Source organism: Elgaria multicarinata, chromosome 2 (assembly GCF_023053635.1).
Source record: "Elgaria multicarinata webbii isolate HBS135686 ecotype San Diego chromosome 2, rElgMul1.1.pri, whole genome shotgun sequence".
Taxonomy (NCBI): Eukaryota; Metazoa; Chordata; class Lepidosauria; order Squamata; family Anguidae; genus Elgaria; species Elgaria multicarinata.
The window spans coordinates 161,714,059-161,741,409 of NC_086172.1; the positions used below are offsets into that span (position 1 = coordinate 161,714,059).

At 42.9% G+C, this 27,351-nt stretch overlaps 1 long non-coding RNA gene across 1 annotated transcript; it reads right to left on the reverse strand.

Moving 5' to 3' along the window:
* Positions 1–241: 241 nt before the first annotated feature.
* Positions 242–27,351, reverse strand: LOC134413595 (uncharacterized). The gene is made up of 3 exons (XR_010026552.1): positions 27,281–27,351; positions 26,046–26,137; positions 242–374 (listed from the first exon to the last, which is right to left on the reverse strand). It is a non-coding gene; the product is annotated as an uncharacterized LOC134413595 (long non-coding RNA).

Here is a 27,351-nt window from a genome sequence, read left to right on the forward strand (position 1 = left end):
AGGCCTTCACAAACCTCTGTCCCAAACAGGCGGCCATTTGTTGTGGAAAGATGAAGCTGATGAATGTTCAGAGGACAATTCAAGAGGCAAACCTTGTATGCAAAACTGAGCTTTATAGAACTATCTAATCACACACCGGAGCTACTTAGAACTTCATGCAATTTCCCTATCTCTTCATAGCGAAGCAACGGAACAAAAGACTGCAGTCATCCCTAGCTGCCTCCTGGTTCTATGGACAAGAAATAATTACTTCTCTAAGTAATTCTCGACTTGGGCCCATTATAAATCTCCACTATTCAGTTCTGTAAATCGGACAATAGGAACGCTCCAGACCGTTTATCTTGGTGAAGCGGTACAAACTCCTGTAAACCATCCTGGAAAAGAAAAGGTACTCACATGAAATAATCCTTCACCTATATTCACAGACGGGAGTTTTAATTATAGCACTATACGCCATTCAAGAGCTGGCTACAATTTTTCCTCTCTTCTGTTGCGGAAATTTTATTCTATCTCAGGCATTTTGCAGGGCTCCACTGTCTGAAAATTAGGATGCACAGATGGGGTGAAGGGATATAAAGAGTAAACATCGAGGTGTCAACACTTATATCCCACAGTCTTTCGGGGATAGGTGTGAGGGTGTTAGGTACCAGTGGTGGAATGTGATTTCCAGGATACTGGAAGGAAATTTGTGAAGGGGGCAGTGGGAAATGAAGCTGCATACACCCCAGCCAATAACGACCCCTAGGAAATAAACTCGCATGAATCCTGGCATACAAAGGGAAGGAAATGTGATCAACTATGTGAGAAAACAAAACAGTGTATGCATAGCGAGGAAGGGAGGGTTAGCATGGGAGGCATGGGAACATGGAATTAAAAGAAATATCAGTCACTGGATGCATATCCTGCTTTCTGCCACACAGTAGATTTCTATCAGAAGAAAACATTGAACTTTGTAGTGTTAGCAGCAGCTGAAATTTAGAATTATTGTTTCCTCGTAACAGAAGACTCATTTTCCATGGCCGCATTTGCAGCATAATAAGCTTTTTGTTATTTTTTCAATTAGAGTCAATTGACCTAACAAAATGGTTGGCAATTAAGTGATTTTTGTAATGGTCCGGGGGTAATTTAGTTGAGCTTGTCAGCTGTGTTTCATGAAGCCGAGATGTCTTTTTTTCCCCACTGCTTCTCTCTCTCTCTCTCCCTCTCTCCCTCTCCTTCCTTCCCTCTCTCTCTCCCCCCTCCCATCTCTCTCTCTCTCTCTTGCATAATGGCTCATAATTTCAAAATCTTTTCCTTCTGTTTCCCTCACAATAATTTGCAATTACAGGAAGTTGTTGGAGGTGATTTTTTCCCCTACCTTGCCTTTTGAGTCAGTAATTTTACATAAAATGTACATACTTGTAATGGGGGGAGGGGGCTATTATAGAAATCACTTTTTTGTGTAAACTCAATTATTTTATGAATACTGACACCAGTTTCTGCAGGGTTCCACTCCTAAAACACTGATGTATTCTTATTTTTCAAGCCAGAAAAGGTTTGGAACAGTCAGAACACTTCACCCAAATCAAAACAGAATTCAGTGAAGAAAACAAAATAGTTACAAAGTTCCCAAGGAAGATGAGAAACATAACAAAGATGCATCCCAACAATATGGGTTGCACCTCACAAGGGCTGGAAAGAATGAGTTTGGCCACAGCATGAAGAACTTCATCAGGAGGGCTTTAAACTGAATCTTGTGGGGGTGGGAGACGTAAATTTTGAGGCAACAATGGATGAAGGCCAATGCACCACAGTACAGAGAACAGCTCCAACAGAGTCCCAAAATAGTGTCTGCAACAAGGTAGGAACAAAGCCAGAATATAAAACACATGGTCTTCGATGTCTATATACTAATGCCCAGAGCATGGGAAACAAACAGAATGAACTTGAACTCTTATTACATGAAGGCAAATACGACTTGATAGGTATAACTGAAACTTGGTGGGATGACTCCCATGACTGGAATATAGCAATTGAAGGATATAACTTGTTCAAAAAGAACAGAAGAAATAGAAAGGGAGGTGGAGTTGCACTATATGTTAAAAATACCTATCCCTGCACAGAAATACAGGCGGATGAGATTGGGAGCCCCGTCGAGAGCGTCTGGATTAAAATAAATGGGGCTAGGAATAAAAAGAATATGATAATCGGAGTCTACTACCGACCACCCAATCAAGGAGAAGACGAGGACGAAACTTTTGAGAAACAAATTGCCAGTGTTTCAAGGAAGTGTGATGTAGTAGTGATGGGGGACTTCAATTACCCTGATATCTGTTGGGAGACCATTACTGCCAAAAGCGGCCCTTCCAAGAAATTCCTGACATGTATGGGTGATAACTTTCTCCTACAGAAAGTGGTGGAAGGAACTAGAGGGTCAGCAATCCTTGACTTGTTATTGACCAATAGGGATGACTTAGTGGATAAAGTGGCAGTTACGGGAACTCTGGGGGAAAGTGACCACGTCATACTTGAATTCTTGATTATGAAGGAGACAAAAGTCGAGCGTAGCCATACACGTACTCTGGATTTTAGGAAAGCTGATTTTAATAAACTCAGAACTATAATAAGTAAGGTCCCGTGGCAAGGGAGCCTAAAAAGAAAAGGAGTGCAGGATGGGTGGGAGTATCTAAAAAATGAAATTTTAAAGGCACAGTTACAAACAATTCCAACAAGGAGAAAAGATAGAAGACAACAGAGGAAACCAATGTGGCTCCACAAAAAGCTTATTGATGAACTGAAAACAAAAAGGGATACATATAGGAAGTGGAAGGAAGGCCAGGCTACAAAAGAAGAGTACAGACAAGTGGCGCAGAAGTGCCGAAATGGCGTCAGGAAGGCTAAAGCTGTGAATGAGCTGAGATTAGCGAGGGATGCTAAAAGCAATAAAAAGGCTTTCTTCAGATACGTGAGTAGTAAAAGACAGAGGAAAGAAATGGTGGTTCAACTGCTTAATGAGGATGGCAAATTGATAACAGACGACAAACAAAAGGCTGAAGTGCTCAATTCCTACTTTGCCTCGGTCTTCTCCCAAAAGCGGATCTATGACCCCCCTGGAAAAAGTGAAGCAGAAGTTGAGGGGGCAGGATTGCAGTTTGAGATTGATAAACAAATGGTCAAAGAACACCTAATTTCCTTGAATGAGTTCAAATCCCCAGGGCCCGATGAACTGCATCCAAGAGTAATGAAGGAGCTAGCGGAAGAACTCTCAGAACCTTTGTCTATTATCTTTGCAAAATCATGGAAGACGGGTGAGGTGCCGGACGACTGGAGGAGGGCTAACGTTGTCCCTATCTTCAAAAAGGGCAAAAAGGAGGAGCCTGGGAACTACAGACCAGTCAGCCTGACATCCATCCCTGGGAAAATTCTGGAGCAGATTATAAAGAAGTCAATCTGTAAACACCTTGAAATCAATGCAGTGATTACTAGAAGCCAACATGGATTTGTCAGGAACAAATCCTGTCAGACTAATTTGATCTCATTTTTTGATAGGATAACCTCCCTTGTGGACTGTGGGAATGCTGTGGATGTCATATATCTTGACTTCAGCAAAGCTTTTGACAAAGTACCACATGACATTCTGATTACCAAACTAGCTAAAAGTGGGCTAGATGGAACAACTATTAGGTGGATCCACAGTTGGCTACAGAATCGGACTCAAAGAGTACTTATCAATGGAACCTTCTCAAACTGGGGAGAGGCAACGAGTGGGGTGCCGCAGGGCTCAGTCCTGGGCCCAGTGCTCTTCAACATTTTTATTAATGATTTGGACGAGGAGGTGCAGGGAACGCTGATCAAATTTGCAGATGACACCAAATTGGGTGGGATAGCTAATACCCTGGAAGACAGAAACAAACTTCAAAGTGATCTTGATAGGCTGGAGTGCTGGGCTGAAAACAACAGAATGAAATTTAATAGGGATAAATGCCAAGTTCTACATTTAGGGAATAGAAACCAAATGCACAGTTACAAGATGGGGGACACTTGGCTCAGCAATACTACAAACGAGAAAGATCTTGGAATTGTTGTAGATCACAAGCTGAATATGAGCCAACAGTGCGATATGGCTGCAAGAAAGGCAAATGCTATTTTGGGCTGCATTAATAGAAGTATAGCTTCCAAATCACGTTAGGTACTGGTTCCTCTCTATTCGGCCCTGGTTAGGCCTCATCTAGAGTATTGCGTCCAGTTCTGGGCTCCACAATTCAAGAAGGACGCAGACAAGCTGGAGCGTGTTCAGAAGAGGGCAACGAGGATGATCAGAGGTCTAGAAACAAAGCCCTATGAAGAGAGACTGAAAGAACTGGGCATGTTTAGCCTGGAGAAGAGAAGATTGAGGGGAGACATGATAGCACTCTTCAAATACTTAAAAGGTTGTCACACAGAGGAGGGCCAGGATCTCTTCTCGATTCTCCCAGAGTGCAGGACACGGAATAACGGGCTCAAGTTAAAGGAAGCCAGATTCCGGCTGGACATCAGGAAAAACTTCCTGACTGTTAGAGCAGTGCGACAGTGGAATCAGCTACCTAGGGAGGTTGTGGGCTCTCCCACACTAGAGGCATTCAAGAGGCAGCTGGACAACCATCTGTCAGGGATGCTTTAGGGTTGATTCCTGCATTGAGCAGGGGGTTGGACTCGATGGCCTTGTAGGCCCCTTCCAACTCTGCTATTCTATGATTCTATGATTCTATGAATATATAGTCTGCAGGTGGTGTTTCTGATCCAAAGATCTCTCTGATTTGCTTAACTGATTCATTATCTTACAATATAATTTAGATGAGCATTTTCTATTAAATAATGCACTTAAATCTGGACTTCACATTATTAGTTTTTAAAATAAAATTTGTGTGCAACATACATGAAACATTTTAAAGCCATCTATCTAACCACAACTCCCCCCCCCCAATATTTAAATATGCATTCTTGTCTACATCTCAAATCTAACCTGCATTTTTATGTTTATTTTTACTTTCGATATTTTGTCCATTCATCACAGCAGTTTCTTAGTGGGGTCAGCTACACAGATAATTTCAACAGGATACTTCTAAAGAAGACACTATCAACAGATAAATCAATCACCTCCAGAAAATAGAGGTTCACTCCTTCCCTTTGATTGGATGGAGAAAACCCATTCTTTTGGGTGGATTAGCAAGGCTCAACCAAAATCACAGTAAGAGTGGCCTTCTGCTCAGGTGAAACACCCAAGGAATTTGGGGGAAGGAAAAATAATGTTTTAATGATACTAGGAAATCATGCAGGTATCTGGAGTGGGCAGGCCTCAGGGAGAGTGCATGCACACACCTGGGGGTGGAGCCCAAAGGCCTGTATCTAAGGGACATGGCTTACCAAGTAATACATGATGTCAACCAATCAAATATCAACCTAATCCAGTTGTGTCACAGGAAGTAATCTATAAATGCCTCAAGAAAGTGAGCCATGCCACCAATTTACAGGTCAAGGTACACATATGCATCACAGCGTCAAGAAATTAAGTGTGATGTAAGAAACACTCATTCTTAGTGAATTAAGCATGTAGGAAAATTCATTTACAATTTTTGTTGTGCATGCATGTGCATGCTCTCTCTCTTTCTCTCTCTCTCTCTCTCTCTCTCTCTCTCTCTCTCTCTCTCTCTCTCTCTCACACACACACACACACACACACACACACACACACTTTTAGCACACATCTGCTGGCTGGCTGGCCAAAGAGCACTCCCTATCATGGTCTCTGCTCTTCCCCATATGGCAAGGAGTCACATGGCTGCTGGATCAATGGTAGGCTGAGCTTGGGCTGATGGTAGCAGTCTAGTGGTCAGGCAGAACCCTTTCTAATTATATCCAACTGATCAATCGATCTTTCTACCTATCTGATTTTGAGAGACAACCAGCAAGGGATGATGATGATGCTGATGATGATGATGATGAAGATGATGATGATGATAATTCAACAACAGCAACATTGATATCTCACCACCTTTTCTTCCAAGACCTCAATGTGGTGTACATGGTTTCCTCCACTGCTATGTTATCTTCGTGACAACCTTCTATGGCTTGGATGGGGAGCATCTGGTCTATGAGCTGGATGCAGCCTATGAAGCCTCACCATGAGGCCCATGTCCTCCCCTCCTTGCCCTTGTCCCCCCACAATAATTAGGCTTGGAGGGAAAACCTCTTGCTGTTTTCAGTGGAAGGCTCCTCCTAGGCCTAATGTCCATGCAGGGGGCCATCTGGCGAAGGAAGGATTAACCCACACCCTCCCTGTGCACTACAACCTGCCCAAATAAAGCCTCTGTTGCAACGAGGCTCTGAAAAGTCTTATGCTGAAGCCAATGGAAGGCTTTTTCCAGGATTAATTTCAGCTTGGCTGGCAGTGTGTGTGTGTGTGTGTGTGTGTGTGTGTGTGTGTGTGTGTGTGTGTGTGTAAATGACTGAGTATGTATTGTATGAGAGTTTGTGTATGTGTGAGATTGTATGTGTTTTATGTGTCAATGTGTATGTATGAAAATCTGTGTGTGTGTGTGTGTGTGTGTGTGTGTGTGTGTAAGCTAGAGAGAGAGAGAGGTTTGACCACACCTATCTTTTGCAGGGGGAGTGCCTGCCTCTGGCATATGAAGCCCTGGAAGGCTCCTGGGAAGGGAATGTGCTCCTGAGGCTAAAAAAAAAGTGCCCCTCCTGCCCCCACTGTATGAATTAAGTTAGGCTGGGAGACAGGGAGTGACCCAAGATCACCTAGTGAGAGCCAAACAACATGTGCAGTTAGTCACAGGTTACAACAGGCATGCTCAAACCGTCTCCTTTTGTTTCAGAGAAAAAGCAGTTGCAACTCTCCAATCTAGAATGTGTTCCAATACAGACTGGGCCCCTGAAATGGTTTGCTGATGAAAATTGCTCCCTGCTAGCTGTGTCTTGCTCCCCAAAAGTGTTGCTTATACTTACTGTAAGCACTTACTTTGGGAAAATGAATAGGGTAGAGAGCAATTTTCAGCACAAAACCAATGTGGAGCCTGATCTAGATTGGGACCACATTTCAGACTGTGGGTTGCACAGCCATTTTTTTCTTCAACATAAAAGTGGACGGGTTAGTAGGGGCCATAACTCAGTGTGGTATTATTTATTTATTTATTTATTTATTTATTTATTTATTTATTATTTATTTATTTATTTATCATATTTATACCCCGCTCCTCAGCCAAAAAAGGCTCTCAGAGTGGCTTACACTTAGCAAAAAAGACAGTCCCTGCCCTCAGGCTTACAGTCTAATCCGTTAGGATCTACAGCTTGTGTCAAATCATTACGATCCCGTCATGGTAACGCTATATCCTTCTTGTGCGTTTTTGCCTCGTAGGACATACAATGACATTTGTTGCGGTATTTTGGATAATGTGGAATAAAAGCAGGAAATAACAGTTTGAAAGCCGTATATGGAATGTGTGATGTGCCCCGCCAGTTATCAGTGCACTGCAATACCACTTTAAAGCAGTAGTTTGGAGCTAGGTCCTGGCTTCTCCAGGTAGGACTAGGAAAGAATCCTGCCTGAAACCCTGAAGAGCTGCTGCCAGTCAGTGCTGAAAATACTGGGCTAGATGGACCATCGGTCTGATTCAGTATAAGGGAGCTTTCTGTGTTCCTGAGCACACTTATTTAAGCATATGACCAACATCAGATGTAGTTTAGCCCTGAACATCAAGGTTCAGTGGGGATTTGAACCTGAGGGTTTTCCCCCCGTCACTTCTCCTGCAGAAGTAACTATGCAGGACAAAAACGGCCATTCCCTCTGTCTCCCAATCAGTTGGCAATCCTAGTCCATCACAAGTCACCATCTTTGGGTTCCACTTAGGCCATAGCTAGACAAGGGCTTATCCCGGGGGATCCTGGGTGCAGGGAGAGATGACCCCTCCGGGATTTTGCCCTACCCTTCTAGCCCAGTTTTTCCACAGTCTTGGGCTGATCCCGAGACTGTGGAATGTGTGGCCAGGCGTCGTGATTTGTCCTGGCTCCTTGTGAGTAATTGTGAGGAGCTCTGTGCCCATCGGAGCTCTGTGCCCATCAGGGGTGGGGTGGGGGAGCGGGAGGTGGGTTTTTTTAAAAAAACACCTTACCTTTTGCGCTTGACCTCTCGAGCGCTCCTTCCCCTTAAAAAAACAAAAAACAAAATGGCAGCCACGACGTCCTCCTCCTCCTCCTCCTCCCAGGATATCGCACACTGTGTGTAGACAGAGGGGGAGGTCTCACAATCATAAAATTGCAAGATCCTTCCTGCTCCATCATGCTAGGCTGCTAGGTCTAGCCATGGCCTTAGACTGAGATATCTTCTCCATCGAGTATTTCCTTATAGATCTACCACTTCTGCACCTCCCGAACCTTTCAGTGAGCAGAGACAAGAGTCCCATTCCAAAATCCATATTTTTTGGCGGGCTTTCCAATGTGGCGGATCTGAGGGGAAAATGCGCACACGAGCACGCACACACACACACTTATATTTGAGAATAGTGCACACAAAACAGTATTTTAACATTGTAAAATACTGGGGGGGGGGGGGTGGTTGTGCATGTTTAAAATTGGAGCCAAAATTGGCACATTAATGTATACATTAGGGAAAATGAGCACAGAAAATGTGTGAATTTCCATATGGATATTAAGAAATAAATAAACACAAATTAACAATCTCAGCAGATCCATCCATCTCTGGTTTACAAGGACAACATGTTTTTTTTTTCTGTTTGTTTTAAAGTCATATAATGGTTTATTATCATTTCTGCTGTTTTACTACCATGGTAAACACACACACACATGAACTGGCCCCAATTCAGTGCCTCTAAAAAGAAATGAATTAGGTGACACTTTTGTCTGCATTCCAGGAAAAGCTTCACCTGTTTAATTCCTACATGTTAAGCTTCTGCTATAGGCATCGAAGCAAGGCCAGTTCTAAGAGTGGCAAATTTGCACTCAGATCCAAAGGTTGCCACTCCAAATTTTGCCTAAAGAGACATTTAATGCAAATTTAGAGATTCCTTTCAAGCGGAACCTCAAGTTTGAAAAGAAAAGAAAATCAAGAAAGCCGGAAAGGTTAAGGACATTTGGGGGTGGGGGTGTCCGGGCTGCACCCCCCCCCCTAATGTACATATTGGGTAGCCCCTCATTTTCTTTAGCACTGCTGCTATTATTCATTTTCTGTGGCTTGGTTAAGAGGGAAAACACATTTTCTCTCTCTCTAGACTAGGCTTGAATTTGGCCGGTGTCCCCAGAGCCTTGATTAATCCACTACACCTAACCTCCTTGCCCACCCCCCCACCCCCACCACATGGGCTATAAAAGGAAAAGTTATGGTTCTGTATGAGCATCATGCAGGGGTGGAAAAGGAAGCAAAAGCATAAAGTATTAAACTTTCATCTGGCACCATAGGAGAGATGTAGTTATTAAATTTCAGCTGCTTATCGAACTGATATGAAAGTCATTTTGCATGATTGCTTTGCATCCTCAAATCTTCCGCTTTTATTTGCTGTGCATCTCTCTGCTTTCTTATTAGAGAAATACTCAAAGGATAAAAAAGCTGATAATATTATTCAGTTTTGACAATTAGGTGGGGAAAAAAAAACATTTTAAGAAGTGCTTTTTTATTGCAGCTAGTAATAATATTGGTGGTCCTCCTGGTAGCAGTCTCTGCTGATGTTACCCAGGAGTGATGCTAGTTTTTACCCTGGAACGGCTAATGCCTGAATGGTTAGACTGGGGAAGCTGGTCCAGGGATGCCATTCTCAATATCATAAATGTCATATGCAGCTTTAGCTTATACAGCTTACAGAGGTGTACCCATTCTTGAGGGCTTCTCCTCCATCTATTGGTGCCTCCATCTATTGGTGCTTCTCCTCCATCTATTGGTGCCTCTCAAAGGCCAATCATTTCCCTCCCTCCCCTGCTCATTCATCAATCCACATGACAATCATTTTGCCAGTCATATACAGAAGCCAGTTTGTGAATGGTCCATCCAGTGGGGTGCATCTTTTGGTCCCTCAGATCAGTGCTCTTCAACTGCTGGGTCACACCCCCAAAGTGGGTCTCAAGATCACTCCAGAAGGGTCAGGGCAAAGCTGTTGACGCCATGTTGGATATGGAGAAAATTGTGAAAATGGGTCCCATGATGTAGGTTGGGTGTTCGAGGTGGGTCTCAGACCAGTTGAAGACCACTGCCCCAGAGAGTGCTAGCATACTGCTGTTCTGTTTGTTCACTTGTTTATTTTAAATCATTCCCATAGAAGTGAATGGAACCATCCAGTTCCTTGGAAGATAGCTAAGTTGCAGCAAAACCTTATAGCTGCCCCTGACACTGACCTACCCTTTCGGCCTTTTTATTTATCCCTTCATAAAAACTGCATAATTCAGTGGTTTTTATGAAGGGATGGCCGAATCAGTTTATTTCTGGCCTCTGCAAATTTCTCATATATTCAAACATATATGTTCAGTTTCCACATCACTCTGCAGTGTTGTCGCTTTTCAAAACCATGTGAGGGGTTGCATCTGAATTAACGTGTCTGCAGCTGGGCTGGTACAAGTGCTGTTGCCCTCCCCACTTCCCACCACAGCAGGCTGTCCACCCCCCACCCCAAAAAATGCTACACAAAAATAACGGGATCTGGCTAAAAAGGGGGTGAACTTTAGGGCATGTCTATGCCATGCCTTATTCCGGGCATCATCCCGGGATCATCCCTGTGCATCCACATGATGCATCCACATGATGCACGGGGGATCCCAGAGGTACAGAGGGAAAGGAAAGGAAAGGAACCTCTCATGCAAGCACTTGAGTCATTGCTGACTCCTAGAGGGATGCCTGCTTTTGCTGACATTTTCTTGCAGACTTTGTTGTGGGGTGGTTTGCCTTCCCCAGTCGCAGTTACCTTTCCCCCAGCTAGCTGGGTACTCATTTTACTGACCACGGAAGGATGGAAGACTGAGTCGACCTGAGCCGGCTGCCTGAGAACCAGCTTCTGCTGGCATCGAACTCAGGCCATGGGGAGAGTTTTGGCTGCAGTAACTGCCACTTACCACTCTGCGCTACACGAGATCCCTCCATTTCCCCAGGATAACCAGGATGGCTTTTAGCCTGATATTTCCTATGGTCTCATGATTGTCTTGAGACCACGGGAGGTGTGGGCGTCTGTCCCTGTTTCATCACGGCTCCTTGTGAGTAAACGTGAGGAACTGGGCATGGGGCACAGAGCTCTTTAGGTGCTCCGTGCCCATCAGGGTGGGGAGGGGAGCAGGGTTGGGGATTCCCCCCACTTTTTCCCTTTTAATTTTCTGGGTGCCTGGGTGCAATCCAGCTCTTCTTGTCTGTAAAATAAAAAATGGCCACTGCGATGGGTGCAATGCCCAGGATGTCGCACAGCCCATGTGGACTGAGGGGGAGGATCTCGCGATCAGCATATCGTGGGATCCTCCCCCTTTCCTCCCCTGGTGTAGACATGTCCTAAGTGTGTGTGCTGGGATGGAGATCCCTGAAAAACTGGCAGAAGCACCTTCCATGAGTGATAGAGACGTCCGTCACTGAGATATCTTTTGCATACAAGCTCAACGGATTTCCACAGCATGTCTGCTCTGGTAAGTGGAAATGAATTGAATTGGATTTCTTTTTTTGCAGTTTCCGAGAATTGTTTGTGCATTTTGTTTTTCATGGTTTCCACCATTTGCACAAAGTGTGATTTGTGCAAATTGTGATTTATTTTTATTTTGGGAGGGTGGCAGGTCCTGCATTGAGCAGGGGGGTTGGACTCGATGGCCTTATAGGCCCCTTCCAACTCTACTATTCTATGATTCTATGGAAAAGGGAATCAGATCACACACTGAACAAGCTAATTTTCAGGGTTTGAAGTGTCGAACTGATTAAAAGCACTTTCCATGTTAAACCATGTGAAAAGCACTTTCTTGAGACTTGGGAAAGTGCAGACTGTAAGCAGAGGAATCACAAATGTCAGTTCAACACTTACAGGATTAGCTTGCTATGTGGGCGATCTGGTCCCCTTTCCCTGACTGGTCACACACATACCTCAATTGCTCAAATTACAATTTGCACAAATTACAATTTGCACACATGATGGAAGGTGGGGGGGGGAATGCACACATTTCCGACATTAAAAGAAAAAAGAAAAACTGAATCCACACATTCACTTTCTACTGAAGAAGTCGGTGCCAGCAGTTCAGAATGGAATGAAATCTGCAGGTCTGAGCCGGAAAAAATCCGTCAAACTTTGCCCCCCACCCAAACGGAATCCTCTGACATCCCTAATGAGTGAAGCATTTCCATCCACAAAACACAGTTCTTGGATCCAACCTGAAAATTCTCATTTAGTTTCATACACAATTCCCCCTTACATACATACATTCTGTATGCAACTTCCCCAAATATATGCATTGTTATATTATGTGGTTATTTATTATATTGATTAAAGTTTTTTCATCATAAAACAATTCCAGAGATGTCACAACATACAATATAATTATAAAAGCCAACAGAATACACAAACTAAGTCAGGATAGAATCAAAGATATACTATCTTTCAGCTATCCAACTCTGATACATAGGCCCAACTATTAATCAAAAGGCCAGGTGTAATATAATTATTTTCACTTGGCACTGAACAATGCTGGTGTCGATCTAACCTCCCGGGGGAGGGCATGCCATGGCCAGGATGTCACCACCAAAAAGGCAACTTTCCCTAATACTTGCATTTTTGTACACTTTTTTTGGGTGGGGTGGGGGTGGGCATTTGTGTTTTTGGTGGTGATAACTGGATTGCAAAATTAAGAGAAGCTAGTTCTGATCTGCATATTAGTATGGGTAGTGTAAATTAACAGTCTGTGGACCAAACAAAATTAATCAGAACCCAAGAAGAGCTATACTGGATCAGTCCAAGGAACCATCTTGTGCAGCTTTCTGTCCACACAGTGGCCAACCATCTGTCTCTGGGAAGCTCACAAGGAAGACCTGAGTGCAACAGCACCCTCCTCCCACTCATGTTCTCCAGCAGTTGGTGTAGCTCGGCTAGGGATGTATGAGAAATTAATTTTTGATCAGGATTCACCCAGTTTACACCTTCCAAAATTAACACAGATTCAGATACAATCCACAGTTGAAGTCCATAGACCCCACAAAAATGCATTTGACAGCATGAATATGTTGGGAAAATGAACATGGAAAAATGTATATCTTTAAAAAAAAGTGTGAAAAAAATCAATAGGGTAAGAATGTGTACATTTCAAAGATGCACACAATCCATGTGTACATTTTTTGGGTGGGTGGGTGGGGGCGATATTCACAAAAATGTGCAGAGATTTTCATGCGGAAAAAAACCTCTCATATACCAAAGTTCACAATCTGATATTGACTCAAGTTGGAACAAGCTTCAAGATGGAATTTGGCAAACTTGAGTCTTGCTGATTTGCACATCCCTATTATGGGCATCCTGCCTCTGATACTGGAAATAACGTATAGCCATTAGGACTAGTAGCCACTAACCCTCCATGAATTTGTCTAAGCCCCATCCCACCCCATCCTACTAAGAGCCAAAGTAGATTTGCCCTGCAGCCTTGACCTTCAACTCAGATTAGGGCCTCAGTGCTGGAGGCGGCTAAACCTTCATTCCACGCGAATTATGGATGATAATCCATTCCTACCCCCACACCCATCCAAAACTGCTACCAGAGAAATTTCTCCCACAGGAAAAAGAGCAGTTTGGGAGAGAAGTTCATTGGAAAAGTAATTCATGAATAGAAATGGGCAAATCTGTCCATTTCACTTTCTCCTGCATCTTTTTTTGTTTTTGTTTTATAAATATCAAGTTCTTTCCATCTCAAATGAAAAAAAAGTATACATTTTGGTAAATTCTTATCAAACTGTAACAAAATGAAATTATTAAACTGCACCAGCTGAATTCAATAGGTAGATTGAGAGAACCATGACATACCTGCCTGTCATATATCTGTTAAAGTTGAGGAGCTGTGAGGAAACAAAAAGAAAGAAGATGACAACCCCAGTTCAATTCCACAACCATGGCTGAACACTCAGGGCATCTAACCAGACTTTTAAGAGATAAACACTCAAAGCCTTGGGGCTAGTTGGAGGAAACATTTAGGTTTCTGTTTCTCCCACACTGGAATTCTTTAAGTCTCAGGTTCTTTCCATCCTGAATAGGTACATTTTGGGAAATCAAAACTGAACTGAATTTAATTTCTCACCTGCCCCTTTTCTGGAATAAAAACACCCCTTCCCAGCCCTGCAGATTGCACACAAACACCCCTGAACACAGATCTCTTGATGTTACATCTATGTAGACCCTTATGTTACAGAACGTAATGTGGATTCAGTGAGGGTGAGACAATTGAGCTGGGAGTCACATATCCCACCCCGTTCTGATACAGTGTGTTCACTAATTCCAGGCAGGGATTGGGAACAGGGGCTTTTGTCTCCACTTCAACTGTATATTGCAAACCTTGTGCTTTCTCCTGCTGTGGCTCATAGGTCCCATGGATTGCTGTGGAAGGCATGAAATAACGGCAGTCCTAAGGCCGGGCACTTTTTCTAAGCAACTAGAAGTAAAGTGGAGCCCAGGGAGATGATGACGTCACTCTGGGAGTCTGCTTGGCAAGCAAGCTATGACTTGAAGCCTTGTCCAATGCAAGCGACCAGAGAGCTTAAGCTATTGGGCGGTATAAAAATGTAATAAAATAAATAAATAAATAAATATGCAAAGAAGAGAGGTTGGATCTAAATTAAGTCATACTTAGAGTTGACCTACTGAAATCCATGGGACTTCAGTTAGTCCATCCAACCCCAAGTCTCGGTTTGCAGCATCCCCTGCACTTCACTTCTCAGGGGAGCCAGGCAGCTTCCCATCCTCCTAGCAAGCTGCCAGGATTGCACAACAATGGTGGCTCATGGGGTTCCGGCCCAATTCAAAGTGCTAGTTTTGACCTCCAAAGCCGTAAATGGTTTGGTACCAAGTTACTTGATGGACCACCTTCACCAATATCAGCCTGCCCACACTTTAAGATCAGAAAGAGAGGCCCTTCTCATTTGCCCGCCTGTGAGAGAAATTAGGTGGGTGTCCACACGGGACAGGGCCTTCTCAGCAGTGGCCCCACACCTGTGGAATGAACTCCCATCAGAGATCTACATGCACCATCCTTGCAGGCTTTTAAGAAGGCCTTAAAAACATTTTATTTTACCGTGGCCTTCCCATGATGAGTAATGTTTTGCTGCTATTACCCTTGTTTTTCCTGATGACTTTATTGTTAGCTTTTAATGTTTTAATAGCTATTTTACTGCATATTTATTGCTTTTAATGTTTTAAACTGTTTTTATGTCTTGTTGTAAGACGCCTTGGGAGGGCTTCTGCCCTGAAAAGTGGCCAAGAAATGTTTTAAATAAATAAATAAATAAATAAATAAATAAATAAATAAATAAATAAATATGACCTTCCCGGAACCTCCTGAGCTGCCATTGTTGGCAGCTCGTTAGGAGGATGGATGTCCCCACAGCTTAGTCTAGGCTGTCACTAGGCTGTCCAGAAGCTCATGTGGCACCGTGAGGAGGGGCGAGCAGCGGTTTGGTGAGCACCCGACAGAGCCGGGCATGGATGAGTCTGACCATCTCTACTTCTGACACTTTTCAAGCCTATAAAAGACCCCGCCATGGATTCAAATGCAGTTCCTGGAACCAGGAGGGCTAAATTAATGGCTGTTGTTCATCGGTGCTTTTGTGAAAGGAATGGTGACTGTGCCACCATTTATTGCACTGCGTATAAGGGATACTGCCCTTGGAAAGAGCACTTGACCAGTGGTGTAATGGAGTAAGGGCTCACAGGGTCAAAATGCTGGGGCATTTTGATTAGCAGGGGTGATGATGTCATCTGCCACCACCACCCTCTGGCTTCCCAGTTTCCCCTGAACGTAGCAGCAATCCTCACAGTAGAAATGGGGAGAAATCATTTTCCCAGAAATAATATCATTGCGAGCTATCCCTGTTGTAATACAAAGCATCGGGGGAGAGTCTTGAATGGGTCCTTAAGATGCATTGCCTTTATGATAGACCTGCTCCTGGTGAAGATGGGATCTGCTGGTATTGGTTTGTTGATATGGATCAACACAGCTGCATGTATTTGGGGGCTCTCTTTGAGGGGGTTGCTATGGGTAACTGTCACAAGGAGCATTTGCACTTCAACATTTAGCACTCAGCCACTGCATTCAGCTTACCTATTTCTGGGGCAACTGGGTTAGGGTTAGGGTTCCGTGACCTCTTACGATGTCTTTCCTGGGTTGCTTGGAGCAGCTTTTGCAAGCAAACTCAGAGTTCTTATTTTTATTCTTCTTTTTTACTGACACTGACCAGTAATCTCTTCTCTTTTCCTCAGTGCCCCATATGTAGTGTGACAGAGGTGCATTTGGGGAAATTAAAAGGGTGCCTAGGCACAGCCATCCAATGCTACCTGGAATAGTGATACTGCAGTCAGGTAAGCCCACTAGGGACCACTGAGAGGAAGGGGCCCATTAGACAGGATACCATGCCCAGGGTTCCATCAAACCTGCAGCTGGTCTAGGCAGGAAGGGAGCCATAACTCAGTGGTAGAGCTAGGAATAGGTGACGCTGCCAATTTCGTTTTCTCTCAGCCTCTCACTTTTCCAGTCTAAGACCTATATCATGTCTAACTTCTCCCAATCTTAAATTTAGTTCATCCTAAACTCTGAGTTTTTTTAAAAAAAAACCTTCCTGGACATTCATCAGAATTCCTCCACACATTTCTCCTAATAAATACATTTGGGGATGCATTTTTGACTAAGATACACATTTTTGCAAGCAATTTTCATAATAAAATGCATTTTTGTATGTTAATTTCAACAAAATATGGATTTTTAAAAAACATATTTCTTTAAATGGGAGAACTCCATTGCCAGATTCAGAGATGTGCAATTTTTAAAGGATAACTGAGTTTGGGTTTGCACCATGGTTTGAATGTGTGAAATTTGGTAAATTCACATTACAATGTGAACTGAACACATTTCTCTCGCATCTCTGGATGGAGCATGTGTTTCGCATACAGAAGGCTCCAGTCCTTCGCATCTTCACTTTAGAAAGCCATGGGAGAGACCTGGATAGCCTCTGCCATTCAGAGAGGAGAAGACTAGGTCAGATGAAGCAATAGTGTGGCCTCATATAATGCAGCTTCCTATGCGATTTGAGATCAAGCCATTACTGGTCAGGTGGCAATGCTGCCACAATGCAGGAATGATCAGTGGTAGTTCAAGCAGCAAACCAGTGGTAAGCTGTTATTGTGATTGCCCATGAATGCAATACTGCTGTGAAGTACATAATGCATGGGTCAAACCTTTTATTTCAACCCCTGTATTAATACATTGTATTCAGTTTCCAGATAATCGTTATTATCTCCAGGAGAACATAATGGTTTCTCTGTAGCATATGCACTTTATGTTTGTGGTAAATTTTGTGATTCAAAATTATAGGCCTGTGGAATAGTTTATTATTATAACCATCAGTGGCAAAAAAAAACTGTCAACTATTGTAACGTGTCAATGCTATGGCTAAGTGGTTAGATTCTAACGTGGTATATACTAAGCAGCATGTAACCTGATATTTTGTTGCGTTGGTTTTTTTTTTAACCCATTCTTTCCCCAAAGGATATTGGAGGGTAGCACAATTTAAGAACAGTGGCATAAAGGTTCCTTAAAAACAAAACAAAACAAAGAAAACCATTGCTAAAAATGGTGGTGGTGGTGATGGGGAGAGAATTGTCTTGCTGGATCAGATCAGAGGTCCATCTAGTTATCTCTTTCTCAACCTGGGACTCTCCAGATGTGTGGGAATGCATCTCCTATCATTCCCAATGTAAACCTTGTTATTTGAAAAGTGCTGGTCTCCTTTTAGGTTAATTTTGCCCAAATAGCCCTCTTGATAGCCACCATTTCTGTAAAATGGGAGATTTATGTAAAATACTTACCTGTGATTTTCCACAAAATGGCAGCAGGGATCCCCGTGCTTGCCCAATTCAGTGCACGCCGAGTTGGGTGACAGTGGAAGGGGGATACAGGCTGAATTCCAGGAGTCAAGCAGGCCAAGCCCTCATGTTCTCCTCCCCTGCAAGGAGGTGGTGTCAGGAGTACTGTGCTGGCCAGGAATCCCTTGTGCTGTCCTGCTGGCCACCATTTTGTGCAAAATGGAGGCTTGTTGTTTGTACATCACCATTTTTCTCAAAATGGTGTCTGTAAATAGGGCCATTTTCTCAAAATTTTGCATAAATGGCCTTTTTTACAGCCACCATTTGAGCAAAATGGGGATTTACAGACAGCAACAAGCCCTAATTTTGCTCAAAAAGCTGGCTTGGCAAGGAATTGGGCAGCCGGTACCACTCATCAGGCACATGTGGACTGCCCAGCAGCTCAGAGTGCAAGGAGCAAGTGGGGCAGCCAGCAGGGGTCCTGTGAACTGGCAAAGTTGAGTTTGCCCATCTCTATCTCACAGCCAGACTCTCATCCCAGGTTGCAGAACCTGATTGCATGGAGTCTGAGCCTTACTCAAAACTGACTTCATTATTATTATCTTTTCAGGGCAGAACCCATCCCAAGGTGGCTTATATTAATAAATGAAGTCTTAAAATGTGGTCTTAAAAATAAATAAAAACACAGTAGAAACAGAAAACACACAACAAAACCACAATGAAAACAGCAATAAAGGCAAACATATCAGAGGAAGGCAAAAGTAGAATAGTACATTTTCAGGCCCTTCTTAAAAGCCTGCAGTGATTGGGCGTGGTGGCCCCTCTGATGTCAACTTATTCCAAAGGTGTAGTGCCACTGCAGAAAAATGAGAAGGACCTGTCTTGCTGCTATAAAAGTGTGAGCAGGCTTTAAGATATGGGTGAAGGCGGTTCTTCAAGTAACTTGGTCACAAACCATTTAAGTTTTTAGAAGTCAAAACCAGGACTTAATTGGGCTTGGAAACACACTAGTAACCACTGCAGCTCAAGCATTATGTGATCAAATCGAAATTCACATCACTCTACGCCACATTATGGTTTTGCTAGGGATGCGTGGGCCTGGGAATTCCATTCCATTCAAGCCCAATGGGATTATGCAGCATTTTCATTCCAGTAAGCAGTGGCAGACTGTAGTGATTCCCCCCCCCCATTCTGGAAATGTTTTGCACCTATATATTTTTCAGGTCCTGCCAATTATGCAAATAGATGGAATCAGATTTTGTTTTAAACAAAATTCTTATTTATTTATTTATTACATTTTTATACCACCTAATAGCCGAAGCTCTCTGGGTGGTTCACATAAAATTAAAACCATAATAAAACAACCAACAGGTTAAAAACACAAATACAAAATACAGTATATAAAGCACAACCAGGATAAAACCACACAGCAAAAATGATATAAGATTAAAATACAGAGTTAGAAAAGTAAAATTTAAATTTAAGTTAAAATTAAGTGTTAAAATACTGAGGGAATAAAAACATCTTCAGCTGGAGAGGAAAAGAGTACAGTGTAGGTGCCAGGCGGACCTCTCTGGGGAGCTCATTCCACAGCCGGGGTGCCACAGCGGAGAATGCCCTCCTCCTAGTAGCCACCTGCCTCACTTCCTTTGGCAGGGGCTCGCGGAGAAGGACCCCTGTGGATGATCTTAAGGTCCAGGTACATATGGGAGGAGGCGTTCCTTCAAATAACCTGGCCCCAAACTGTTTAGGGCTTTGAATGTCAATACCAGCACTTTGAATCGGGCCCGGACCTGGACTGGCAGCCAATGAAGTTGTAAAAGGACTGGCGTAATGTGATCTCACCGGCCAGTCCCTGTTAGTAAATGGGCTGCCCAGTTTTGTACCAGTTGAAGTTTACGGACCATTTTCAAAGGCAGCGCCACATATAACGTATTGCAGTAATCCAAATGAGAGGTTATCAGAGCATGGATAACTGTAGCTAGGCTATTTCTGTCCAGATAAGGGCGTAGTTGGTATATCAACCTAAGCTGATAAAAGGTGCTCTTTGCCACTGAGTTCACCTGTGCCCCAAGAGCACCCCCAAACTACGGACCAGATCCTTTAGAGAGGGTGCAACCCCATCCAGGTCAGGGCAAACATCACCTCGCCGCTTGTTCTGCTTGTATTAATTCACATTAGCACTAATTTGTATTTACTAATGTGCATTAGCACATTTGCACAATTGCATAAGCGTACATTAGTGTTAATGCATACTTCTACAAATGAAAATGAGCACAAATCTCCCTCACACCCCAAAAAGTGAAAACTGGTTTAAAGTCTGTGGAATCCATAAGATTTGGGAAAAGCTGATCTACTGCAGAATCCAAACTCATTTGAATCCATTGTAGATTTCTCGGCCCTCCCTAGTAAAGTGGTTTTACTAAAATGATCAAAGGGATGGAGCAACTCCCCTATGAAGAAGGTTACAACAGCTGGGATTGTTTAGCTTGGAGAAAATGTGAGTAAGAGGAGACACGATAGAGATGTTCAAAATTGTACATGGTGTTGAAAAAGTGGATAGGGAGACATTTTCCCCCCGCTGTCATAATACTGGAACCCCCGGTCATCCCGTGAAGCTGACTGGTGGGAGATTCAGGACAGATGAAAGGAAGGACTTCTTCACACAGTGCATAGTTAAATTATGGAATTCACTACCACAAGATGTGGTGATGGCTACCAATTTGGATGGCTTTAAAAATGGGGTTGGATAAATTCATAGAGAATAAGGCTATCAGTGCCTACTAGTCCAAATGGCTACGTGCAACCTCCAGTATCAGAGGCAATATGCTTATGTACACCAGTTGCAGGGGAACATGGGCAGGAGGGTGCTATTGCACTCATGTCCTGCTTGTGGGTTTCCCATAGACAGCTGATCAATCACTGTGTGAACAGAGTGCTGGACTTGATGGACCCTTAGGGCCTTGCTAGACAATGCCTTAGCGCGCTTTGAGGCCCGGTTTCCCTGCTGTGCATCCAGATGATGCACAGGGGAATCTGGGCTCAAGGCGCACTGAAGCCTCCCTTAGCGTGCCATAAGCGAAGTCGCTTATGGTGCGCCTTTTCCGCAGCCCCGGCCTGAGCCCGGGGCTGCGGAACGTCTAGGAAGGTCCGGGCCTTTTTGTGGCTACTCGCTTACTCGCGAGTAGCCGGGAAAAGCCATGGACTGGACACAGCGCTACAAGTGCTGTGCCCATCAGGCCGGGGGGATCCCGGGGGAGGGAAGATAGGGGGGCAGAGGGCGACACACGCGACGGCGGAGGGCGACACACACGACGGCAGGGGGGCGGAGGGCGACACAGGGGATGGCGGAGGGCGACGACGGGGACAGGGAGGGAGGGCGGATGGGGGGGGCTTAAGTAAAAAAAACACCTTACCTTGTCCGGAGTCTTCGGGCCGCACGTGTCCCCTTTAACAAAAAAAAATGGCTGACGCTGCAGGGCTTCCGTAGTCCCTGCGTGTCGGCCTTCTAGGAGGTGGGGCGGTGCACGCTAGAGTTAGCGCGCCGTCGCCCCGCCTCCATGCTGGCTTATCCGGCATGGTCTAGCAAGGCCCTTAGTCCGATCCAGCATGGCTCTTCTTATGTCCTTATGATCTTACTATCAGGAGTCTTCAAAAGATAGCACCTTAAATGTTGTCAATGCAAGCAAAACACACATGGCACCTTAAAGAATAATGGATTAAGCTTGGGCAGACTAGAGACCATTTTATCAGGTGTGGATCTGACAGAATTCAAGAATAAATCTGCTAACCGTTTAACTGCCACAAGGCTCTTTGTTGTTTTGGCAGCAATAGGCTAATATGTCTACCCCTCTGAAACAAGCAAAACTAGAAGGGAAGATGATACGCTAAATATATGTAACTTCCTTTGCACATTGTTGAAACATGCCCAGCAATATCTTCTCATAGTATCCTTTAGAAGTGTAAAACTACAACATACAGAAGAAATAGTGTCTCTTGTTCTTAACTCAAGCAGATTTTAGACTTGGGTCAATAATTCACAGCGAATGGTTTGGCCTTTATATCCTGCTCATGGAGTTTTCAGAAACAGAGAGCCTTCACCTTGGACCTTTCCAGACTATTCTTTCTGTCTTTTTATAGATAAATCTACAGTTATTAGTCATTTGTTTCCTGAGAGCCAGACATTTTCCCTCAAGAAAACACTTAAGGCATAATTATACTGACAGCCAGTGTGGTATAGTACATAGAACAACCTCTTCAACTGGTTGCCTCTGGATGTGTTGGACTTCAAATCCCATCATTCCAAGCCAATGTGTTATTTTATTTATTCATTTATTTATTTATTTATTTAAAACATTCCTTGGCCACCTTTCAGGGCAGAGGCCCTCACAAGGCGGCTTACAACAATCAAATACATAACATATTAAAAACAATAAAATATTAAAATATTAAAAGCCTTAAAAACATGTTCACAATAAAGTAGTAATTAAAACAATGAAACCATATATTACAGAGATGGTACCACTGATAGTCTATATCTTCCCCTTATTAGAAGAAAAGAGTGGCAAAATTAAAAACTATCCTGTACACACAAACACATAGCACCCCCTTCTTTTATGAGAGGGTATAATACCAGGTAGGTACTGATACCAGGTCCTGTTATAGTTATAGTTAGGGATGTTAGGGTAATCTAGGATGACCATATGGAAAGGAGTACAGGAATCCTGTATCTAACAGTTGCATAGAAAAGGGAAATTCAGCAGATGTCATTTGTATGCATGCAGCACTTTGTGAAATTCTCTCTTCATCACAACAGTTAAAGCTTCAATTTTATTTATTTATTTATTTATTTATTTATTTATTACATTTTTATACCGCCCAATAGCCGAAGCTCTCTGGGCGGTTCACAAAAATTAAAACCATCATAAAACAACCAACAAGTTAAAAATACAAATACAAAATACAATATAAAAAGCACAACCACAATCAAGAGCCCTCTTGATCAGATACAAAAGAGGGCAGGGCGCCAGCAGCTTTAACTGTTGTGATAAAGAGGGCATTTTACCAGGTGCTGCAGGCATACAAATGACACCTGCTGAAATTCCATTTTCTATACAACTGTTGAGGACACAGGCCCTTTCTACAGCTAAGGGTTATCCCAGGAAAATGGAGGGATCATCCCTGCCTGCTCCCGGGATCCCCTGTGTGTCACTTGGATGCAAAGGAACGATCCAGGGACAATCCTGGGGGAAAAGGCAGGTGTAGAAACGGCCACAGGAGCCCTGTCCTCCTTTCCATACGGACACCCTACAGTAATCCACAAGAGAGTCAAACGAGTAGGCCTAGTCCAGCATATGGTTCCCACACTCTCTTCTTATGTTCTTTGGTACTTCACAAGAGGTGCATGATTATTTTTGAACTTTCCAAAGACAAATCTTCAGCCAGTTTTCACCCAATTCCTTACTTAAGGAGAAATGTGTCAATTTTGCTTTCCCTCAGATTCTTTTTTTTCCCAGTCTTAATTTCTGTTCATTCTGAAATGTGAGCCTTTTTTAAAAAAACTCTTTGTAATAACTCATACACATTTTTGTACGTTATTCTCCTAAGATTTTCTTTTTGTACACAATGTTGCCTAATCTCTGCATTTTGCAAGCATATAATATAATGGGTTTTTTTTTATGTGATTTCCATCAATATACACATTTTTGTGTGCATGTTTCTCTAATACACACATTTTGATTGCGTTTTTTTTTAAAAAAAAATTATTAGAGAACTCCATTGCGACTTTTGGAGAAGTACAAATTTTCAAGAATAACGAAGGCCTTAGACAGACTGGGCTTTATCATGGGGCGAACCCCGGTATTGTCCCTGTGTGCCCTTGTGGTTGAAATGCATATGGGACAGGTGGTTGTATGTAGCCTTCTGTATGATCAGTAGGGAAAAAGGTGATATGTGTACTTTGGACTACTTAGTTCTTATTCTGGTATATTTGTTTATGTTATGTATTAAATCATTAAAATTTAAAATTATTAAGTGTTCGTTATTACTTTTTATGCTTAACAATATGGATCAGTTATTTCATTAAATTTTATCTCAGTATGAAGCTTTAACTATTCAGTGAGGCTTCCTCTTGTCACTGGGAAGTAAAGCTCCCTCCATGAATAGGGTACCAACCAGTCCCAACCAGCTGAGAGCCCCCTCCCTCCTGCTACCAACTGTCTCTGCAGAGGCCACCAGTGAGGGAGGAAGCAGCAGCCAGGCACCTCTCCACCGTGCTTGGGTCCAGCTCCAGCTGAGAGCCCCCTCCCTCCTGCTGTCAACTGTAACTGCTGAACTTTGCAACTAAGATTGTAGTGCCTGAATTTGCTTTCCTTTCCCCCCTCCTCCTCCTCCCTCCCAATCCCCTTTCCTTTTGTGTCATGTCTTTTAGATTGTAAGCCTGTGGGCAGGGACTGTCAAGAAATACTTTTGTAAGCCGCTGTGAGAGCCTTTTTTGGCTGAATGGCGGCATAAAAATCCTTAAATAAATAAAAATAAATAAACCAGTCACATCCTCAATATGTTACCAGTGCAACTCATAGAATCCCACTGCTAGGCGTTCTGGTGACTGAATGTTGGTTTCTAGGATAGCATTCAAAATCACAGAGAAGTAAAAATATTCTTCAGAGACTCATAGCAGCTGCACTTTGCATGTTGCCATTGTGCTGCTATGGGCACATTGGCGTTTTCTGCAACAAACACGTAAAATATGGCGAAAAGCCTTAAATAGACCTGGATACTTGTCTGAGAGTTGTGGGCCAATCAGGGATCTATGGTGCATGGGCATGTGTACTTACAAGGTTGTTATTTATACTTGATGACATGAGTGTTGTAGAAAATCACTAGTGTCACCACAGCTAATACAATTTCCATTAATAAGTAAGATGATCTTCTATGGTACATACGTTTATCATTGAGTGCAATGTCAAACAGAAAGTTCAGCTATGTTTACAGAATGGTCACTACCCAAAGGCCATTATTATGTGCCCAGTTACAGGGAACAGGATCTTTGAGTTGTGTGTTTGTGTGCAGGAATGAAGCCCCAGCAGTAAAGAAAGAGAAGACAGGCACATTTAAATGAAAGACCTACAGCATTGTTTAAACTGCAGCTCTTTCTTTTTTCTTTTTGTATTTTATAAACAACTCTATGACACCGTTACAAAAGCTGTTTCATTTAAAACCGTCCTACATCGGGCAATTTAATTATTCCCTTAATTATTGAAGCATTCATCATAGTTTTCCAATTGATTCATTGCTGGCTGGCTGCATTTCTTTGACTCGTTAATATACTGACAAGTGAATTGACAGCTTTCTTGCTAACCCAACAAGAATACTGGGAATAAGAGACTTGGAATCTTGAAAGGCATGTGTGTATTATTGTAATTAACCAACAAAACCTAGTGGCAAAAGCTTCATTAAAAGGCAAAGGTACATAATAATATGTCAGAAAAGCCCAATTATCAGCGGCTTTTATAGTCAAATCTACCAAGTAATATCTTCCTAGGGCAACTTTATTTTATTAGGAAATGAGCAATAAAGAAGAGATTCTTAGTGCAAATAAGCCTTCCCTAGAATATAGAGACCTCATGCTAAAAATAGCTAAATGCCATTGAAATTCAAACCCGGCAAGTTCAGAGTGTTAGTTAGAAGAATGGTGACACCTATATATTTAAAAACTACACATGTTTGCAGTTGTTTTCTGATTTTGAAATTATGATAAGTCATAGCCTCCTTTCATTTAGGGATTCCTTAACATCTGTAATAAAACAGGCTATTTCTGTGCCTTTTGACTCTGTCCTGTGCTATAATGCCTCCCTTTTCTAAAACCTACCTTTGCAACCTCATTCCATCCTCTCTTACATCTTTTGCAGTTTCCCAGATCTGTCAGGTAGTTCTGACACTGCCCATGCTGGGCTCGATGTCTTATGTCTCGGCAGCTAATGTTCAGATAGAGCATCCAAATCTTACCATGATGTTCAGCTTGCAGCCCATGGATGCTTCTTGACTTCACAATGCTAAGCAAATCAACTGCTTTCCCCTCACGTTTCGAATAGGGGTACCTGCACGTAATAGGAAGAATTGGGGGGGGGGGGGAGAAGGATAACAAAATGAGAAGCTTTGAGTGTTTGATACATAAACCTTGAGGCTGAGTGTGTTCCACTGACGACCGTAGCTTCGAGGAGCAAATCCGTGTAAATCAATACATTTATTTAGCTCACTCACCAACTCTCTCCCCGAGTTAACACCCCAGCACACACAATGCTAGCGAAGGTGATTATCTCTGCTAGCATAATTCCTCCGTAACATCTGCTTTCGCCCATAACACTCCACTAATTTTTCCCTCATTTCATTACACATAATTTTCTTTCAACACAATCTACATGTATTAAGTGGTAATGACTTTCCAGTTAAGAGCAAATCGACGCCAAGGGACACCCCCCCCCTCGATTGCCTGCCGTGCCTGACTCCAGCTATTAAAGATAAATTTGGTGTCTCAGAAAGCGGCAGTAAGCTAATCAATCAATTAAGCGGTTAGGACATACATTATCAAAATTCCACAGTGCGAGGGTGCATGGGAGCATGCTGATATACTTGGTGATTTTAGGAATAAAAAAATAATTTGTAAATGACTAATGAACACACTTCGAGGTTGAAAGTCTCTATTTAGCATCTTCTGAACTGAAAACACAAACTAGTGCACTAGTTCATCTAAGAGGGAACCTGTGTAAGGGCGGAATTCTAACAATATTATAAAGCCAGTGCACTGGGAAGTGGTATTTTAAGCATGAAGTACAGGTGAGGCTAAATTCTTTGTTGACACTGCGTAAAAAAAAATCAAAAGGCATTCTTCATTAAGGCAGCCGTTGAAACTTGTCAGAATGTCTCTGGATGCTGCCCAGGTCTCTGAACAGAGATTAGTATTCCATAACCTGCTAGGTACAATAAAATGGGTTAAGGACACCTTAACAACGAACACACTGCCTTGGTCAGTATTAAAATTAAACCATTCACTTGATTTCGCACACATGTCATGCATTCAGTTTCTTTAGACACGTGGTGAGTGTGTGTGTGTGTTTACCCTGAAAAAAATCATAGAAATAAACTAAAATAACTTTCTAAGAAAGCAATGCCACCCACCCACCCACACATTTAAGCACCACCTATGAACATCAGTGCTGAACATTATTTTTAAAACTACTCACCACCATCAGAAGACTCTGCACAAACCTAAGCCACAGATGTATTCTGATTTTCTGAATGTAAGGACCCACAC